The 10,716-nt window shown below is 36.1% G+C and overlaps 1 protein-coding gene across 3 annotated transcripts in view; it reads left to right on the top strand.

Annotated features, from left to right (window-relative positions):
• Nucleotides 1-1,702: 1,702 nt before the first annotated feature.
• Nucleotides 1,703-10,716, top strand: part of Phax (phosphorylated adaptor for RNA export) — a 117,287-nt gene continuing 108,273 nt past the window's right edge. Inside the window, exon 1 of one of the 3 annotated variants that reach the window (XM_090401393.1) lies at nucleotides 1,703-1,810. The gene's annotated coding sequence lies outside the window, so the exon portion shown is untranslated. The other 2 variants (XM_090401392.1, XM_090401391.1) reach the window with 2 other exon arrangements.

Genomic DNA, 10,716 nt, shown 5'->3' with positions numbered 1-10,716 from the left:
ATTATACGTGTTGTCCAGAGAAAATGAAACAAGATTTATCATATTAAAGGAACTTTGTTTCATGAGGTAGAGTAGCCGAGATATCTTGGAATCTTGGTGGATGGAGAAACTGAAGTTCAGGGGATACATCACAAAAGTTGTAAAAGTTACCCAGAAGATTGCTTCCATTATGTGGAAAATCCTCATATGTATGGATAAGTAGATATTAATAGGACAAGGAGATAATAATTCCAATGTATAAGGAACCAATCCTGCCCCATTTGGATTTCCTTACACAGATCTGATCACATGGCTATATTGGCAATAAGGAAGCAAGGGCGAATTCTCCATGCTTACTGCGCAAGCTCATTACTTGAGAAAGAAGTAATATTTATTTTTTAATAAATGCATGCATTTATGAGCCTGTGTAGCTCAGTGGATGTGGCGTTTGCACACCACAGCGCTTAACCGCACGAAGGAAAGCTTTGTTTCGAATCTAGTCGGCGACTAGAGGAAATTTTTCTAAGCCTTTTTTCGACCGGTTCCCGAGTTAGTCAATCTCTGGCACGGGCAAGCGGGCTTTTTCTCCCGGAAACTCGGGTTTTTCGTCCCGGAAACTCAAGAAAATCGACCGTAGAAACCACATTATTTCAGACATTAAATATGTTGTGTTAATGTTAGGGACCACGAGATGGCGGCACTTGTTCCGTCTCTCTTCACTGTGTGCTGCTTAATTAGTGATAGCCGTGGGCCAGCTATCTCTGGTTGGCTGCCAGTGGAGATTGAACTGCCCACTCAGTCTCCAAACGTTAGATAGAGTAAACGGCGTCACCTACTCCCTGCACGGGAACAAAAAGGCGTTAGCTGATTTTTTTTTCGATTTATAAGCATTCCATTTAGGCTTTTATTTTTGTAGACAGAAGTCGTCTTAAGCTTGCGCAGCAATAATTGAGCTTTGCGTTGTGTATTGAATGCCGATGCTTGCTCGTCTAGTCAAAGCTACCTTGGCTTGCTCCGTTGTGGGCGCTTCCAGGTCCTCGCTGTAGCACTGTGATTTCATGCGCGCGCATAGCCATTTCCGCTCCCTTCATGTCGTCTTAAACACAGGCATACGCAGTCAACGTAGCTCTAGCCAGTGAGCTTCAGCCAGCATTTACAAGTGTGCATGTTTCTTGGGAAAATTAAGTTACAACCAACTTTTTATGACGATGTTATGGACCAGTTCATAAAGAAGAATCGTAGGGTAGAATTTGTATTCAAGTAGCTAAATTGAAAAAGATAGAATATCATTTGTAAAATAAATATTGTATTTGTATGATTAAATGTACATAAATTTCTAAATATATAGTTTTAAATGGTAAGTATCAGCGTGCAGAGAATAACTAACACTGTCTCAATAGATTGAGGGAATGTGGTTTGCAGTAATTGGAAGATAGCAGGAGGGTGGGTGATACGATTGCTAAAGTCCTGAACGTAAAGACATGTGGATTTTAGTTATATCACACTCATATGCGAATTTGGAAATCAAACATTTATATAAGCGAATGATAGAATATTCGTATTTTAGAAATGTAACTATGCTTTTTGTTCTCCACAACGAGACCGAGGCTGTACTTCTGTGCGGTTCGCGATGCGGATAGGCATGCCTCTGTATATTTTCATATCAAGTAGGCAAACCGATACTTCCACTGCGACACTTTTAGAGAAATTTAGAAAGTGACGGATAACTCATGGAGCTTACTTAACCTTCAGCATGAGTTGCCTCCGTTGCGTTAGTTGAAACATCCAAAGCAAGGCCGCTCCTAGGACGAAGTGAGAAAAGTTCCCTTTGGTATGACCTCTTAGGAGAGCTTTAGTTTACTATGTTATTTACCGGTGAGAACTCCTGCAGTTCTGCCTTAGTATTCTCAAATGTCATGGCAGCTCTTGTTCGAAGAATCCATATATTTCATTTACATTATTTATATTATTTTGATTAAGCTCCTTGTTGCGAAATTCTTTGTTTCTTAAAACTTTTATTTCAAAGTCGTTTGCGACATAAAAGCGTTTGAATTCTTTTCTGACGTGTTGACAAAACAAACAAAAATAATGGTTCCATTCTTAAAAACAAATACAGTAGTTCTGTGAATATTTCTAGATTCTGTTAGTAGATAGCGCTAGGTGTGTATTTGTATTTATCTAACCGCTTGTTAATGCTTTTGTAGTGGATAAGTATTATTGTGTGTTATGGGTAAGTTTTGTTGCGTCAAATTTAAATTTGAAAGTAAATGCAGAATTACCATTTTGAGTAGCATTTTTCCCCCTTTCATCGGATATATTAACTGCATGCCCAGTTGAATTTTTAAGGCATCGAAGACTTTGTTGATGTGGAGCTCGATGCCCGCAACTTCAGCCTAATTATTTGGTGTAACTTAGCAAATGAGTAAGGAATACCATAGGATGAAGTAGATCCTTGTAAGCATTTGAAACACATTTTGCACCTTGATAGCCATACATGTTACCACATTTCTTTTGAATATAATTTCTTTCTCATTCATTTTCTCGTCCCCTATGACAAGACAGGCAGGGAGAAAATCTCTGGTTGTTCTACCCTTTCTCTGCTCTGGTAAAATTTGGATTTTTTTCTATTTTCAGTCCCGATTCTAATATCTCATAGATCCTTCATATCTGATTAGCATTAGGGATTCGAATTGCTACATAGACTTGACTCCTTGTTAGATGTGTACTTGCCTATCCCTGGTATATTTCATATATTTGAATCGTGCTAAGAAGACAGTGTTTGTGGTCTTTTATGTAATAACCAGAGTTGGATATGGGTATGGTACTGCGATTTTAATTTTGTTTATTGGGTTATTGCTTTTTGGTTTCCCATGGTAGCCTAATTTCAAAAATGGTGGCCATAACAAAGTGCATACCAGCATAATGTGTATCATATCTAACCTTAAACTCATTCAATAATAGCGCATTTACAGTACATCTAATTATATTTTATTGGCTTATTGCAAGAAAAAAAATCATCCACCTTCTTACAGATCACACCTCTAAATGTTTAGCAATAATTTCTCCTCCTATTCCTCTCCTTACTCCTCTCATTTGTTCAGATATTTTGCTTACATTTATTGTTATAAAAGCCTATAACTTAACCCACCTCCTCTTTACTGCTTGTTTATTGACTCTTGCAGGTTGCATTATTACCTTAATTCATCTTCATATTCAGCATTCCGTTTCTTGATATCTTGATTGCCTTCTTCAGCTTCTCAACCAAAATTGAGAAAACTATATCTGAGCACCCTGACCACCTAAAAGGAAAAGGCATGTGGATTCCTAGTCCATCATTTTCATGCAGTGTAGTTCCATCAGTATAATGTATAGTTTACAATCTCCTTAACCCAGTATGTTTAATCTGACACCTTCCAACATGAAATTGTCATCCATTATCATTTGCCAATACTATCTTTTCAAATCTCTTTGCAGGTACTGGATGTCTGAATCCATTGCACTTCCTAGCTTGGAAACATCAGCAAACAAGCAGCACTTATCACTTTGTACCTATACGTACATTCTTTCAAATACTAGTTGTTTTCTGGTTATTTAATGATTTTTCACTTATACAGTTGTCATTTTAGTTAATGGGAATTGTATCACCTAATAATATTCATGTGCATCTGTTATACTCAGGCCTTCCAAAAGAAAGATACATATTTTTTCAACTATGTTTGAGGGAGAACTGGATGAATGCCAATCGACCAAAAGTCAAGAGTTTAAATCTTTATCAGGAAGAGAAGATTTTCAGCTGAAGTTGGAGTAGCAGTCTCGGGGAGAGAGAGTGAGAAGTTAATTTTCTCCTGTTAAAGAAATAGCGATATGAATGTATCACTGTTTATCACTGGTTATGGTATACACATAACCCCCACTCCCGAGTTCCAGACTAGTAGGCCAGTTCTCCTTGAATTCTGATGACTCGAATTTTGAAGGCTCGACGCTCAGGGTAGCCCTTGAGTTTCAAAACATTTCAAATAACTTGACAAAAAATGTAACAAAAAGGCTTATCATTTTATATTATAGGGTAGATTATCTGTCTAAAGATCTGTGAGGTAATCCAAGAATTATTTTATATCTATTTTGCAATTTATATTTGCAGTACATATCAGTTTGAAAATATGAGTTGGTTAAAGAACAAAGAAGTGACATTGCATATGAGGATAGTTTTGTGCAAAAGGAGTCTCAGCTGTCAAGTATTAGAATTAAGTTCTGGAGGTGTAGGGTGGATAACCATTCCAGTTTATCTGGGACATTCCCAGAATTCTTGTTCTTTATTCCATGTACTAGAATGTGCCTTATAGTCCATATTTCATGAACTAGGCATTAAGAAGGAAAATTAGTTTTGTAATCTAGGACCTGTATTAAAGCTGTAATAAGTATTCATGGCTTGTACCATTGTTGCTATTCTGATTTCAGTCATTACATTTCAGCAATGCATAGATAGTCCTTATAGAAGAGCAAGTGACTTCATTTTAGGTTCCACAATTTTGCTGACTGAATGAGTCATGATCATTCGTTCTTAGTCATACTTAAATGGTTCATTAGAATGTAATAGGATTGTAATTATAATTATTAAATATTATTGTATGGATGCCTCCATGGAGTCCGAAGACTCATTGAATGAGACCCAAACTATGCACACAATCTATCATACATCTACTAGTCCTCGCATCCTTACTAACCATACCTTTATTCAACTTCCAGGGATGACCCCTTGTTCTGGTCCTTCCAGCCAAGTGCGGAAACATTTTCCCCTCCATCAATCCTCTAAAACCCTTTAAGCATCTTAAATGTTTCTATCATATCCCCTCTTTTTCTCCTATCAACCAACTTCTGCATTCCACAGACCACTCACCACCTTTGGTAGCTTGTCTCTGAATCTTCTCCAACATTTCCTCATCCCCAAGATGCGAAGGAGACCACACTTGATCACAGTAATCCAGATGCGGACGTATCAAGGCCTTATAAAGAGAAATAACAACTTTCTTATCTCTACTTATTAATGTTCTTCAGTAGCCAAAGTAATCTTATGGGCTAAGTTAGGTTAGTAACCTTAGCAATATGTCCTCTAAACTTTAACTCTATCTACCACCACTCCCAAATCACTAGCTTCATCTATTTCCTGAAGTACAGTGCCATCAATGTTATACACAGCCTGTAATCTGTTTATCCCAAAATGCATAACTTTACATTTCTTCATATTAAATTGATATCAATTATCTTTTACCCATACTGAGAGCTTAATTAAATCATTCTGCAAGTTCTGTTAGCATCACCTTGATTAACTATTACTCTACCTAATTTTGCATCATCAGCAAACAACTGATTATTTCTTTTCAGTTATTTCCTGTGTCATTTGTGTACGAATTAAACATCAATGATCCCAGCACTAAACCATGCAACACACCACTAGTCACCCGTTTTTGCCTCGATTCTGCCCCTCCACATACCCACTTTTTAATATCTGCCTAGTAGCTACCCTCTTATCCACTTAATCAGTATCATATCCATCATTTGTTCTAATTTGCATAACAGAGTTCCATGTGGTATTTTGTCAAATGTCTTTGCAAAATTCAGCACTATCATTATGTAGCCATTTCCTTTATCCAGCTTTGCTATTACTCTGTTATTAAAAAGTTAGTAAATTACTTGGGTATGACTGACCTTTCACAAAGCCCATGTTGCTGTTCATACAGTATCATATTTTTATCCACCGATTCTTGAATTCTCTTTTTGACCAATTTTTCCAGTAATTTTACCACCACACCTGAGATACTGATTGGTCTATAATTTACTACTGCACTATTAGAACTTTCCTTATGCAAGGGAATTATTTTGCCTTCTTTCCACTCCCTTGGAGCTCTACCAGAGCTGAGACTTAAATTGAAGAGCCTAGTCAGAAGCATTGCCAGTTCCCTTGCACATTCTCACAAAACCTGAGCTGATATCCCATCTAATCCCACAACAGTATTTATATTGAGATTCTGCAATATCCTAAAAACCTCCAGTTCATCCACTTCTCTTCCCACAAGTGTCTGTCACATGTTAAAGCAGCAGTAACCTCATTAGGATGCAAAGTGGTCACTCAGTAACTTGGCCATTTTATCTGCTTCTGTCACATCATGACCATCATCACTCATTAAGGTCTAATCTTCCATAGTCATTCTTCCTCTTACTTGCCACAGTACGAAATAACTCTATGGGAATTATTTTGGCCTGCTTGGCTAAATTCTTCTCATAATCTGATTTTGCCTTCCTTGTTGGTTCCCTTTCTCTTTATATACCCTCCACAGTATTTTCTTCTTCTGCAGCTCATGCTTAATGATATTACTCATCCATCTAACTTCAATTAATCCAATTAACTCTGATTAATCCCCCTTACCTTAGGTATACAATTTAATACTGCTTTTTCTAGATGACCCTTAACTGTAACATGACCAATTTTTTTACAATGAAAAGGAGGACAAAAAAATTTAAGAAAAAAGTACAACATAAATAAATGAAACATTTTATTAATTTAAACAAAAATACACTAATTATGCTTACATCCCTTTTAATTATTTAATTAAATGAGTATTTTTCCATTGAATGAATATTTTTTGTCAATATATCATTTTCTAACAATATATTGGAAATTTCGGAGCAAGAAATATCCTTCATATTGAATTTTACGGCAAGTGCTGCAGCTAGAGTATCAATATCAACATTCAATCTTGATTTCTCACATTCAAAAATCATTACCATTTGAAAAAACTCTTTCAACTGCTGCATTATTCCAGGGCAGCACAACGTAAATTCAACAAGAATAACTAAATTTTCATATGGAATGTGTTCATTTTTGAAATGGTTAAATATTTTCACCCATCTTTTATCAATTTCAACATGTTGATTTTCCCATTGTTCTAATTTATCAGAATTTAAATATACATTCAGTCTTCTAATTTCTTCAAACAGACAATTGTCATCGATTTTAATATCAAGCATTTCTTTCGATAAAAACAACACAATTTTCAATATCTGCCCAATTTACTTGCGATGAAGTCAAAAAACACCATTGAAAACTGTTATTTCCTGTGATATTTGTTTCAGACCCATTCTTCAGCATATTGGAAACATGTTTGGTAAAAATTCTGCACTTCTTTGGTAAACTTTTCCGTTATGCCCGGATTTGATTCCTCTAAGTTTGACAATTTTCTTTTTATTATTAAAGGAATAAATTTTTCTTCAAATCGTGATTTATATTGAAGGACAAAATCGTTCAAAATAAGACTAACTTCTGTAGCTGAAATATGTTCACCTTCAGTCTTTTGAATCGTTTTGCAGAAAATAGATGCCTGATTATGTACAAAATACATTAATATCTCTGATAATTCATAATTGAAAAAAGATTCCAGAATTTTTGGACATTTGTCTAAACTTAAAAAATATGAACGGAGAGGCTCAAATAATTGTAAAAACACGCTCTATAGCAGGTGTTAGAGCGAGCCATCTAACTTTTGAATATCCTAAAAGTTTTTTGTATTCAACATTTGCGTCTTCACAAAATTTTTTTAAAGTAGCCACACGAACAGTAAAACGACTAAAATACAAATAAATTGTCGTTATTATTATTTCTACATCAATTGGCATGGCACATGATGCTGTGTTGATTGCATTTGACAAAATATGTGCATTACAACCTATTCCTAGTATTTTCTTTTGGAGTAAATCTTGTAATTTTACATAGACATTATTCACTCCTTTGCATCTTCGCCCACCAAAATTTGTGTTTGTATTATCAGCTGTTAGTGCTACAACTTTAGATTTCAAATTGTTTTCATTTATTACTCTGCATAGGTGGTTTGACAAAATTTCAGCAGTTTCGCCCTCAATGGATTCTAAATTTAAAATTTTTACTTGAATGCCCTTGGTAACATTATAATACCTTACTAGTATTGGATACAATTTGGTTTCATTATGATTTGATGCATCAGATAAAACCGTTACAAATGCTGCATTTTTCAAGTCTTCTGCAAGTATTTTATCACAGTAATTTTTAAATACTGATTTAATAATAGCTTCACATTTTGTCCTGGCACATGAAAATTTAGCATTGTGAAACTTTTTCAATAATTTAGTTGTACAATCCATACTACGAAAACTTTGATTGTGAATTATGGTATGAAATGCAAATGTTCCCTCCATTACAGCTAACTGTTTTTCATCTTCAGAATAATTAGAAGTTTTAAAAAAATAGGTTACTTTACTACTGGAAGCTGATGCATCTAATGATTGCTTATGTTTGTTGGTGTTCAAGTGTTTCGTTATAGCTGCTCTGCCTCCAACTGCAATACAAAATTCTCCTCTGCAAATATTGCAGAAAACAATGTTGTCTCTCTTTGATATGAGGAGTGGAAATTCCTTTTTCAATTGATCGTTGAAATGGCATTTCCTCTTTCTTGATTTTTCCATCCCTTAAATGAAATTAAAAATTAAAAATAAAATATAGAGCCACACGAATGATGCAAGCACATTATGAATAAATAAAATTAATAATTAAAACTAAAACTTTAATGACAAAAGCGATAAAACTTTACTAAATCTATATTTAAATTATTTTACACTTGTGTTGAAAACAGGGTTGTATAAAATTGAATTAATGAATTAATAAAACGTGAATTGTACTTACCTGAGTATAATATTCACTGAGAAAGAAATAATTTCGTATTTCCATTAGAAATAAACACGAAGTATAATATAGAGATAAAGTTAACAAAGTGAAGTGCGCAGTGGTTCGAGACACATGAAGTTCTCCTATGCCCTGCGCATGCATTTCATAATCGTGTCTTTCCGAACTGTACCGTCACATGACGCATAACAGTTCGGCACGGCATCTCTGAATACAGAGATTAATAGATTAGTATTAAAATATCGAAAAGGAGGACAGGTAGGAGGACACTTTTCGAGAAAGGACAGAACCTACAAAAGAAGGACTGTCCTCCCTAAAGGAGGACAGTTAGTCACCTTATTAACTGTCTCCCATGCACCACTAACATCCTTATCCTGTGGTATTTTATGCCATGACACAGATTTAAGCTTCTTCCTCAGCTTGTCATATTCACCAGCCATGTAGTTCTACAGATAAGCCTTCTTAACCTCAATTATACATCAATAAAAAATGTAAACTATCTATATAGTATATATATAATTGTCAGTTCTAATTTGGATAGTTTGAAATATTTGTCATAGATTTGGAGTTCTGTGCTTCACACCCATTACTGCCTGGCATTCCCTTGCTGCCTTATGCTGGGAAATACTTGCACAATGGATGCAGTCCTACAGGGAATGAAAGACTACAGACAAAAGAAATTATAATAAAAACCAACAGCAGACCACCAAATCAAGTGATTCTGGATGCTATATCTCTGAAAATAATTTTCATTTGGCTCCTTCATAATTATTATTACGGGCGACTCCAGGGAGGCCCTAAACATCATGTCCACACAACTATACAACATTCTCACAGTATCTATCATACCTTGCCTTGAACTCACTCACCGTCATACCACCCACAACAGACTCTGGCAGCTTATTCCACTCATTTACCACTCTAAAAGTAAAGAATCCAGCTCTAACACCCCTGCTAACTACACTCTTGCCCAGCTTCCATAGGTGTCCCGTAGTTCTCCCACCACCAGTCCTGATCTCAAAAATATCCTCTGAATTAATCCTATAGAAACCCTTTAGCAATTTGAATGTCTCAATCATATCTCCCCTTTTCCGCCTATCAACTAATTTCTGCAACCCACAAATCTTCAACCTGTTCTCATATGATTCATCTCATAGACCCGCTATCATCTTAGTCACTTAGAACTGATTTAGCTACTTTTGCAATGTGCCCCCTAAACTTCATCTCCCTCTCCACCAACACTCCCAAGTCCCTGGCCTCATCAATCTCCTGGAGTACAGTTCCACCAATGTGGTATACTGCTGTTAATCTTTTCACCCCAAAATGCATAACCTTACATTTTGTCACATTAAACTGACATCCATTCTCTTTAGCCCAGAACTCCAATCTATCCAAGTCATCCTGCAAGATTTTGACATCTTTTGCATTCATTATCGACCTGCCCAACTTTGCATCATCAGCGAACAAATGAATTGTTCCTCTTAGATCCTTCCCTATATCGTTAATGAACAAATTAAACAGCAGGGGTCCAAGAACAGAACCCTGCGGCACACCACTAGTCACAGGCCGTCTTTTGGACTCTACTCCTGAATAAACTACTCTTTGATATCTCTCCATCAACCACCCACCTATCCATCTCACCAAGCCTATATCCATTCCCATATGTTGTAGTTTATGGATTAGAATTCCATGTGGTATCCTGTCAAATGCCTTTGCCAGGTCCAGCAGTATCACTGTAAACCCATTACCTTTATCCAGTTCAGCCGTCACATTGTTATAAAACTTGAGCAAGTTACTAAGGCATGATCTACCCTTCACAAAGCCATGCTGTCCCCCCATACAGTATCTCATTTTCATCAATCCATTCCTGTATTTTTCCCTCAACTACTTTCTCCAACACCTTGACAACGACTCCTGATATGCTGATTGGTCAGTAATTTGCAACCGTAGTCTTGGATCCTCCTTTATGCAGTGAAACTATTTTCCCCTCTTTCCACGCCTTCGGGACTAAACCAGACCCGAGACTC

This window comes from Typopeltis vanoorti, chromosome 12 (assembly GCF_054136105.1).
Source record: "Typopeltis vanoorti isolate ZY-2024b chromosome 12, IOZ_Tvanoo_1.0, whole genome shotgun sequence".
NCBI lineage: Eukaryota > Metazoa > Arthropoda > Arachnida > Uropygi > Thelyphonidae > Typopeltis > Typopeltis vanoorti.
Note: the sequence above shows the minus strand (reverse complement) of the source record. Positions and strands in the feature narration are given on the sequence as shown.